Raw genomic sequence first — 10277 nt, forward strand, 5'->3', positions numbered from 1 at the left:
TACAAAGAAGAGTCTGGCAGATGAAAAGAGCAGGTATTTAAAAATCAGATTGACTTGGAGTTCCCCTCGTGGCTCAGTGGAAACAAATCTGACTAACATCCATGAGGATACAGTTCGATCCCTGGCCTTGCCAAGTGGGTTAAGAATCCGGCGTTGCTGTGAGCTGTGATGTAGGTCACAGATGCAGCTCGGATATGGCATTGCTGTGGCTGTGGTATAGGCTGGCAGCTACAGCTCCAATTCGACCCCTAGCCTGAGAACCTCCACATGCTGTGGGTGCAGCCCTAAAAAGACAAAAAATAAATAAAAGTAATAAAAATAAAAAATAGAAATCAGACTGACTTGAGTTCCAGACGGTGGAAGCTTGAAGAAGGAACTTAAAAGACTCTGGATCCCAGGTTCCTTTCCTGTAATTTGGAGTACTATATATCTGCCAGTGAACTGTGCAGGGATACAGTGTCTAGACCAGCACTGTCCAGTAGGACTTTCTGTGAGGATGGAAACGCTCTGTATCTGCACTGTCCAATACAGTGGCCACCAGACCAGTGCGTAATGGGGCTAATGTGACTGTGGAACTGGGTTTTATTTTCATTAATTTTAAGATGGCCAATGGCTACATTAATGAACAGTGCAAGCGTGGCATACATACGACAGATATTCAGTAAAAACATCAGTACAACTTAGATCCTGGCATTAGAGATTGCTATGTTTAAATTCCTATGCATGACACTAAAGATTCCTAGGCCTCAGTTTCTTCGTCTGTAATATAGGGCTAATAATAATACTTACCTCACAGATTGGTTCAGAAGATTAAATGAAAAACTGCATGTTAAAGACTTAATGCAGTACCTGGCCCACAGAACGAAGCTCTTGTTACTGTTGGCTACTTTCCTAATAAGGGCTGTTTGCTCTTGAGACTAGGATTCTGCTCCCCCAGAGAATACTCCTTGATGGGGGGGTGGGGGAGTGTGAGCCAGCTCACCTTCTGCAGTGGAATAGAAAGCACTGCAGACCTGGGAGGGCTCTTTGGGTATGAAATCAAACACCACAGATTTAGAATAACGGATGGAAAGGGCCTCCCAGCTTTATGGCATTGTGTTAAACCCATCTGACCTTATGGATCTCCTTTGGAAAGCCTTTCAAAGGGAATTAACCTGACTACGTAATTCTGGTTGGATGCAGACCCAAAAGCTCAGAGCAAAATGGGAGATGATGGGTACGGGTGGCAGGTCAACGCCCCTCCCCTACCCCTGGGATTCTGACAGAAGCTTACACACAAGGAGAATCAAAGTAGGGATTTATTTATTAAGAACTAGGTAAGTACTGAAGATCCAACCAGCTCTGGCAAAGTCCCGCGGGCAGACGTAGCTTGGACAAGAAAGCACTGGGATTTCTCACCACTGCCCTCAATCTAGATCTGGGGTCCCCACCCTCAGGTGTGCCTGTGGAAAGGGGAGCAATCAAGAGACCCCCCAGCCCACTCTCCTCCTATGGAAGCTGGGGCAGTAAGGGGTGGGAGAGGGATGGTAAGTGTCCCTGCCAGCCCTACGCTGAGAGGGAGAAGGGATTTAGGCAGAGGCTCGGCCCTCCATGGAGCAGAAGCAGAAACCTGAGGAGATGAGAAATAAGGGAGGTCTCCCTAATACTGTTCAGTTGTGCATTAACCATGTGCTGCTCGTTCATTCATTCAACAATCATTTGTGCAGGGCCTACTACATGCAAGACACCAACCATGCCACAAAAGAGTCCTTGTCCTCAAGAGACTTGCTGTTTAGAGAGAAAGGCAGGCAAGTAAACAAAGCAACCTGGTGCTTGAAGAGCATGTGTGAGCCGAGTACAAGGAGAAGGCCCAGGGATTCGGAGCAGGGTGAGCTCTCCCAGCCCAAGCACAGGGGCCTGGGAAGGGGAGCCTGCAAGGAGGCAATGTGCACTGGAGCAAACTCCTTAGGTAGAGCATGGGGAGGGGACAATCAAGCAGGTGTGCAGAGGTGACAGAGAGCAGGGCACAGGCTAGGGGACTCAAGTGGCACAGCCAAGATGAGATGGAGGGATGGATGGATATTTAGATTAGACAGATAGATAGATAGACAGACAGACAGGCAGGCAGCATGAGTGTGGATGAGGGAGGGCATTCCTCCAAGGGAGGTCAGGAGTGGCGGCCAGTACGGAGGGAGAGAGGGGCAGGACCAGGAAGTGTCCCCTCCAGGCGTCCCCTGGGCAAACACTCTGCCCTCCCTTTGAACAGAAGCAAAGCACAAGGTGACAGGGAGTCCAGAGTCTCCCCAACACAGCATACCCAAGTGCATTCGCTATTTATGATTCCACATTCCCTATTTACACATTAATTCGACATTAACTGAGCACCCACCATGTGTGAAATCTATGTTCAGCTGTCAGGGGTGGATTCTAACCTATGAGCCACAGGAAAATGTCTGACACTCTCAGCTTTGCTTTTCAGAATACATCTTATGCCTGGAGGACAAAAGGAGAGAACCAGGGAAGGAGCACAAACCAATGGGAAGCAGTGGGAAGAGAAGCCGAGGATCACGTGGGCCCCAGGGAATGAGGTTTCCATGCGAGCAGAGTTATTTCCAGGTACCTGAGGCTCTCTGCTTTTACTGCCAGGGTTTTATCGTGGCCACAGCCACAGCAATGCGGGATCTGAGCCATGTCTGCAACCTACACGACAGGTCACAGCAACACGGGATCCTTAATCCACTGAGCGAGGCTAGGGATCAAACCCACATCCTCATGGATACTAGTCAGAGTCATTACTGCTGAGCCACAATGGGAACTCCTCCCTCACATTTTAATCCCCCACCAGGTTTGGCTCTACCCCTGTACTTTCAGTTAAATGACTGCATCCCGGGGCACCATTTAACTCGTTGCTCTGTGCCCTACATTTTCCTTGAACTGGTCCTCAGGTCTGGAGGCTTCATCAGCTGCAGGGGGGACTCCTTGGGGAGACCCCCTGTGGGAGGGGAGAGTCCTTCCATGGCTCCCCACAGGGGGTGGGTGCACTGTCACCAGGACCGTGACGTGAACACTCATCAGTGGGCTCAGGGCAGTTAGATCAGTTAAGAGAGTCCCCAGTCGGCCCTCAATGGTCTTTCCAGGGCACTGCAGTGGACACAAATTAGAGACAGCCTGCCTGATCTCCAGTCTAGCTTTGTGCTACCCAGGCAAGCCAGTCAGACTCTTGCTCCCCGAGATGGGGACCTGACTGGGGCCCACAGTGGTGGGCAGTGCCCTGGCAAAAGGACACAAAACTGCCTGGGGGTGTGGGGCTTTCCCAACACAGAACTGCCCCGGGTCATGTCTTTCCCAAGGCCAGATGGCTGGTGATTCCTTCGGTCCCGTGATCAACCCCAAGTATCCGCCAGCCCTCCCTTTCACTGCTGGACCAGCCTGAGTGCGTCCCTGCTGTCTGCACCGAGGGCACCTTCAGGATTACAGACACACAAGTCCCTACTTCTCCCACACACACAGCAAGGAGTATTTCTCCACGCCACACTTTGCACCTGCTACCTACTTTTTTCAGTGGAGTGGACAAGTTTTCAAACACAGAGGCATAGATACTCGTTCATCAGTTGTGGAGTGAATGCTTGTGACCACCCCCGCCCCAGCCCCACCCTGGCATTCCTAGGTTGAAACCCTAACCCCAATGCCATGGTGGGAGGAAGTGGGGCGTCGGGAGGTAATTAGGTCATGAGGGTGGAGCTCAAGAAGAGGATTAGTGCCTTTAGCAAAGAGAAGGGAGAGCTTGTTCTTTCCCTGTTCTTCTCCTAGGAGGGTACAGTGAGGAGGGGGCCAGCTCAGCAGACAGCTGGTTGCTGGCACCTTCATCATGGACTTTCAATCTCCAGAAGTGTGAGAAATAGATGACTGTTGTTTAAGCCACCTGAGGTGACTGATGAGTGTTCACGTCACGGTCCTGGTGACAGTGCACCCACCCCCTGTGGGGAGCCATGGAAGGACTCTCCCCTCCCACAGGGGGTCTCCCCAAGGAGTCCCCCCTGCAGCTGATGAAGCCTCCAGACCTGAGGACCAGTTCAAGGAAAATGTAGGGCACAGAGCAACAAGTTGAATGGTGCTATGAGGGAGAACCGTTCATCAGGACTTGGATTTAGGGAGGGAGGGAGCAGGGAAGGTCAAGGCCTGGGCCCAGTCCAGAGGCATGGGGAGCACTGGCTCTAGGATGCAGGATGATGGGTTCAGTTTTTAGGATGGGCTAAGGTAGAAATCACAGAGGACATCCAGGCAGCAGTGTCAGGAGAGGCTGGTTGTGCTGGCTTTGAACCCAGCAGAACAAATGGGTGAAGATCCACATGTGGGGTGGACAAATGGCTCAAGACAGAGCCCAGAGGAACCCTGGCAACAAAGGAGCCCCAGAAGAAGAAGGTGTGCAGGGCAGAACCAACTGTAGAGGACAGAGCTCTGAAAGGAAGAGGAAGTGTCAGTGATGTCTTACTGCTGCAACAATGCCAAGTAAGATAAGAGCAGAAAAAAACATCTCCGGACCCTGTGAGGCAATCCGAAAGGCACGACCTAGACGCTCCTGCCTGATCTCTTCTTGGGCTGGGGGCACAAAGGCAAAGGAGCACAGAATCATATTCCCTGCTTCCCTAAGAAAAGCACGACTTTTGTCCCCAAGTTCTGGGCTCTCCGAGGGGCAAGGATCAGCGTCTGGTTTGAAGGTCCTGGTTTATAGGCAGAGGAAGGCACCCTTTCTAATGCCCCTTTCCAGACGGTGTGGCTGAATCTTTGGAATCAGGAAGGGATGGGCTTATGGATGCAGAGATAGGAGCCAGCTGAGGTCCCAGAGCCTGGAAGGGAACCGTGGTGGAACCTCTGAGGAGCCTCAAGGACCGTCCCTGGGGGAGCACTAGGCAGGAAGGGAGCACGGCCTTCAGTCTCCAAAACATGGGGCTCACATGGGCCTTGGCCTTCGCAGGAATCCCAAGCAACCACTCATGCTAAGGACCAGGGCAAACCCCATCCTGCACAACTAAAATGTGCTATGATTTAATTTTGTTACAGGAAATATCCTTAAAGTAAGATGCTACTTAGCTTATTATCCTATGTTCATAAGAAAAATATTCTTATCTACTTAAGACATGGTTGGTCTCAGATCGGTGACTGTCCAACAGGACTGACCCTATAAAAGCTGGATTCAGGGGAAGGAGAGGAGAATGGAGAGCTGGAAGGTGGGGAGGGAGGGATAGGCCACTTCTCTTCCACTCTTCTCTTCACACCCTGATGACAGGGGTGGTAACTAAGGAAACAGTCAAGTGGAGCAAGTGCGGCCTCACTGCACACATGACCCCTCCTCCGCACACAGGACAGGCCAGGCTCACGGTCTTACCACATGGCTGCTTGGGAAATTTCAGTTTCCGTTTCTTGTCATTCCGAGTAGATGACATTTGCAGGAAACCAGAACTCTCAGCCCGTGCAGTAGGTGCGACGGCGCTCTCCCCCCATGCCCACTTCAGTCCTGGGGATGGGGCTTCTGCACTCCTCAATAGGAACCACCCTCAGCCACTGGGACCTGCCTGCCCTGGGGTGTCTGAGGCTGACCACTGGCTAGTGCAAGAGTGCAGAGGCCGGCCCCTTCTCTCACTGTGGGGTGGCGCTCAACCACCACCCCAGAGCTCCTCGAAGGACCAGCCGAGGCCTCAGCTGTACACACACTGCGGTGGCTTCTCCCTCTGCCCGGCCCTGCCTCACCCACTCCCTTTCACGAGTGTCTCCCAGAAGCTGCCTAACAAGACCCCTGCTTCTGAGAGTGCTCGATTCCCAGGAATGCCATCTAAGATGACCTGGTTCTGGGTTTCAGCTCTTCCACAGAAACTCAGTCACAGATGCTAATAAGTAATTAAATATCTCCACCTTGAGTTCTGTTACCTTCCCTTCTGAAATTCAAGTAGATGGTCCCTCAAAGACGCGAAAGGGAAGACTCAGGAGAAAAACGGAGGAGAGTGGCAGAGGCCTCTGCACGCCTGTCTGTCCAACTCCTATTCAGGCTTCGGGCTTAAGACTCCACCCTGGAAACCTTGCCCAGTGCTTCCGCCCGGGCCAGGTGCCCCGGATGACGGCTCCCTCAACTCCTGTGTGCTCCCCCAGCACCGCACAGGACCCCCTGAATTGGAACCAGGTATGCACCTGACCATCTCCCTCCTGAAAGTCAATGCCACAAGGGCAGAGAAGGGGTCTACTTTGCTCCCCATTTTCTCCGGGGCCCTGGCAAAGTTTCTGGCACTTGGGAGATGTCCTGCCGGGTCCTGGCAGGAAACGAATGGCACACAAGTAGGTCAACTGAGGAACGTTTGAAAGAGGGCTCTTTACAAAGATTTAGGCAGGGTAGAGGGAAAACACAGTACATAGTGGGGTACTTGGTGCTAGTGAGAGTAGGTCACCACTCCTGCTGCTAGGAGCAAAGGGCAATGGAGGGAGTAGGAGCTGCCATCTGACAATAGCTGCTTGGAGGTCAAGGGACACATCAACCCCACCAGGAAGGATACTCCTGATGCCCCACCAGGAAGGAGCCAGGGAGCTAAATCCCTAGACCCCGCTATCTAATCTCTTGCCTAAAACTCCCCATTGGCCAAACCCAACTGAAGCTCAGAGGACAGAGGAGCCTTCTGTTACAAGATAAGGATCCCTGGACATAAATCAGGATGAAGAGAGTAGAGAGTAGATATATTAGAGCAGAAGGAAGATTTATATGGCGGTAGACACACAATACTTGGGAAATGAATAAATGAATGACATTTTCCAACAAATATTCACTGAAATGCTACTCAATGGATATTTATCATTCTGATCACTGTCTCATGAAGACAAAGCAAAGGCCACACACATAAAAAGGCTGCTAAGTGTAACTCCGACCTGGGGGCAGAGAGCCAGGCCTTAGGCTGTGTGAGATTAGGATCTGGAACTGAGAGATCCTGACAGAAAGCTAGCACTTGGGAAAAGGTGCACCAGAAGAAATGCACCCAGAGGCACAGGACAGTAACAAAGCTTGTCTGTTTTTGCCTTGGCTCTAAGTGATAGGGGAAAACTCTCCCCTGAGAATCCAAAACCTCCATCCCATGAAAATCTGAGGTTCAATTTTACAATACTCTCGAAATGGGAGACCCCAAAACAAGCGAGAAGATCTCATCTGACCAAGGATGTCCTAGGGCTCCTGGTGGAAAAAAACACACAAGTCCTCTGGAAAAGGGTGTCCCCACTTCAGCCATATGAAAATTGCTGCAGAGAAAATAATCCCTAATAAATATGAACTCACATCACAAAAGAGACTACAAAACGCACAAGGAAATGGATCACCCTGAGCAACAGCTGGAAGACCTAACAAACTGTAGGATTAGAACCCGAAAGAGTTGATTAAATCATGATTTGATGAAAAGCGTTTTTGTAAGGACTCAAAATCCTAAAAAAGGAACAAAACGCTATTACCTGAACCCACTCAATGTATACAAGGATATACCCCACTCTTGTGTAATTTGTCTTATTGTCCTAATTCAGCACATTGTCTCAGAATATGAAAAATCCTAAAAGCCCTTCTAGAATATGAGAGCTTTTATTCAGCAGGGTGTTCTTTTCTGAGGGATACATTCTCACCTTTCACTTGTCTCCCAAGTGAAGAGTATTTAGATAATTCTCAGACCTTAATGCTTTTCCTTCCTTCTTCTGTACTGTATTTGTAGTTGGATTAGGTGAACTGAATAAATGAGTGACATACATGTACGAGGGAATGAGAATTGTAACATGAAAGTTTTCTAGACTAAAACTGGAACTGAACTTAAATAGACATTTTTCTAAGAAGTCAAACAGACGGCCAAGAGGCACGTGAAAGAAGCAACATCATTAATCATCAGAGAAATGCACGTCAAAGCCACAATGAGATATCACCTCACACTGGTCAGAATGGCCATCATTAATAAGTCTACAAACAATAGATGCTGGAGAGGGTGTGAAGAAAAAGGAACCCTCCTGCACTGTTGGTGGGAATGTAAACTGGTGTAGCCACTATGGAAAACAGGATGGGGGTTCCTCAGAAAACCAAATATAGAACTGCCATATGACCAACAATTCCACTCCTGGGATATACCCAAAAATATGACACCATATTTTGAAATGATATATGTATCCCAATGTTCAGCATTTTTTAAAATAACCAAGACATGGAAGCAATCTAAGTGTCCATCAACAGATGAAAGGATAAAGAAGACGTGATGTGTGTGCCTATATATATATATACACACATATATACACATACATATATACATACATATATATACATACACACACATATACTATATGTGTGTATACATATATACATACATATATATGTATACATATATACACACATACATATACATATATGTGTGTATATATACATACACACACACCAAAAAAATGGAATATTAGCCATAAAATATGTATGTACATATATATGTATATATATATATACACACACACACCAAAAAAAAAGGAATAGAGCCATAAAAATGAATGAAATTTTGCCATATGCCACAAAATAGATGGTCCTAGAGAGTATTATGCTTAGCAGAATAAGTCAAAGACAAATACTGTATGTTATCACTTATATGTAGAACCTAAAAAATAAAGACAAACTGATGAATATTACAAAACAGAGATTCAAAGATGCAGAAAACAAACTAATAGATACCAGTGAGGAAAGGGAAGCAGGGAAGGGGCAAGATAAGGGTAGGGGATTGAAAGATACAAACTGTTACGTATAAAATTAATAAGCATCAGGATATACTGTACAGACAGGGAACCATAGCCATTATGTGTAACAACTTTAAATGGAGTATAATCTATAAAAATACTATGCTATACACCTGGAATTAATGCAATATTATAAATAAACTACATTTCAATTTAAAAAAAAAAAAAAAACAGGATTGAATTTTACTGACAAAGAGAAATTCAGACCCTCAAAGGTAAGGTGTGTGAGCTACATGCCAAAGCCACAGAATGTGGTGAAGTTTCACCAATAATGATGACCCTATTACGGTTCCAGATGTTAGAATGGTAAATAAAACCTTCCTCTGCCCTAGCTTCAGACTTTTAAACCGTTCCTTCCTACCAATTTAGAAGTCTCAAGAATCCCACCGCCTTGGAAATCTAACACACAGTTCAGTGATTATAGATAACGAATCTGTATTATAAACATTAACCTTGCTAGGAGAATAGATCTTAATTGTTCCCACTCCTAGGGGAAAAAAATATATATATTTTTTCGGCTGCCCTGCAGCATATGGAATTCCTGGGCCAGGGATCAGATCTGAGCCGCAGCTGCAGCAACACCACATCCTTTAACCCACTGTGCTGGGCCAGGGATTGAACCAGCGTCCTGGTGCTGCAGAGACAGCACCAATCCCACTGAGCCACAGCAGAAACTCTCCTAGAAAAATTACGTAGCTAACACTACAATAGCAAGCATACTGCAACATAAATGTATCCCATCAATACAGGTATGCCTTAAACTGACACCAAGATTTTTATCAATTATATCCCAATTAAAAAAAAAAATCCCATAGTCTGGGTGTGGATAAGCAGAATGCTTGGAATCAAGCCAAAATAAAATAATTCTGAAAGTGAAGGCCATATAAATATCTCCCTAAATATCAGGAAGTTAGGGTGATCCTGAATTTACCAGTTTTTCTTTGGGAAATTTCAAATTTCACATGATTCTCTGACACAAATGTGGCACCTGCCTGGTGCTGTTTTCCTTCACTTAACCATATAATATGAAGAGTGTGTGGTTATGAGTTTTTCAAGTTTCAAAGTCTGACCTGACCCTCATTTCCTTGCCTGAGACCAACCACTGAGCATCAGGCATTAAGGCACCACGAACCACCATCACTTACTCAGAGTTCTGGGGTTGCTGGTGTGGCTCCAAATAGCCCAACCACAGCAGGAAGAGCCCCAGGAGGACCACTGCTGGTGGCAGGGCTGTGGCCACCACTGGTGGGCAGAGCTTCCCAGGGTTCAGGGACCCTCACTCACTTACAGAAGCCACACTGGGGGTTGCGGGGGGACTTGCTGGGAAACAGTCACAGCCCAGGTTCCCACTGGCACCAACGCCTCCCCGTGCCTCCACATGGAGCAATATCATGAGTTTCCTTTGAGTTAAATTTAATGCTCAATCACATATTTGGCCAGGCGTTTTGTTTGTTTGTTCTTCCTTTCCCTTCATGGTTTGCTCAGTTCTGTTTTTAACGAGTCCACATTCCACACCAACG

The sequence above is a fragment of the Sus scrofa genome, chromosome 13 (assembly GCF_000003025.6).
Source record: "Sus scrofa isolate TJ Tabasco breed Duroc chromosome 13, Sscrofa11.1, whole genome shotgun sequence".
Taxonomy (NCBI): Eukaryota; Metazoa; Chordata; class Mammalia; order Artiodactyla; family Suidae; genus Sus; species Sus scrofa.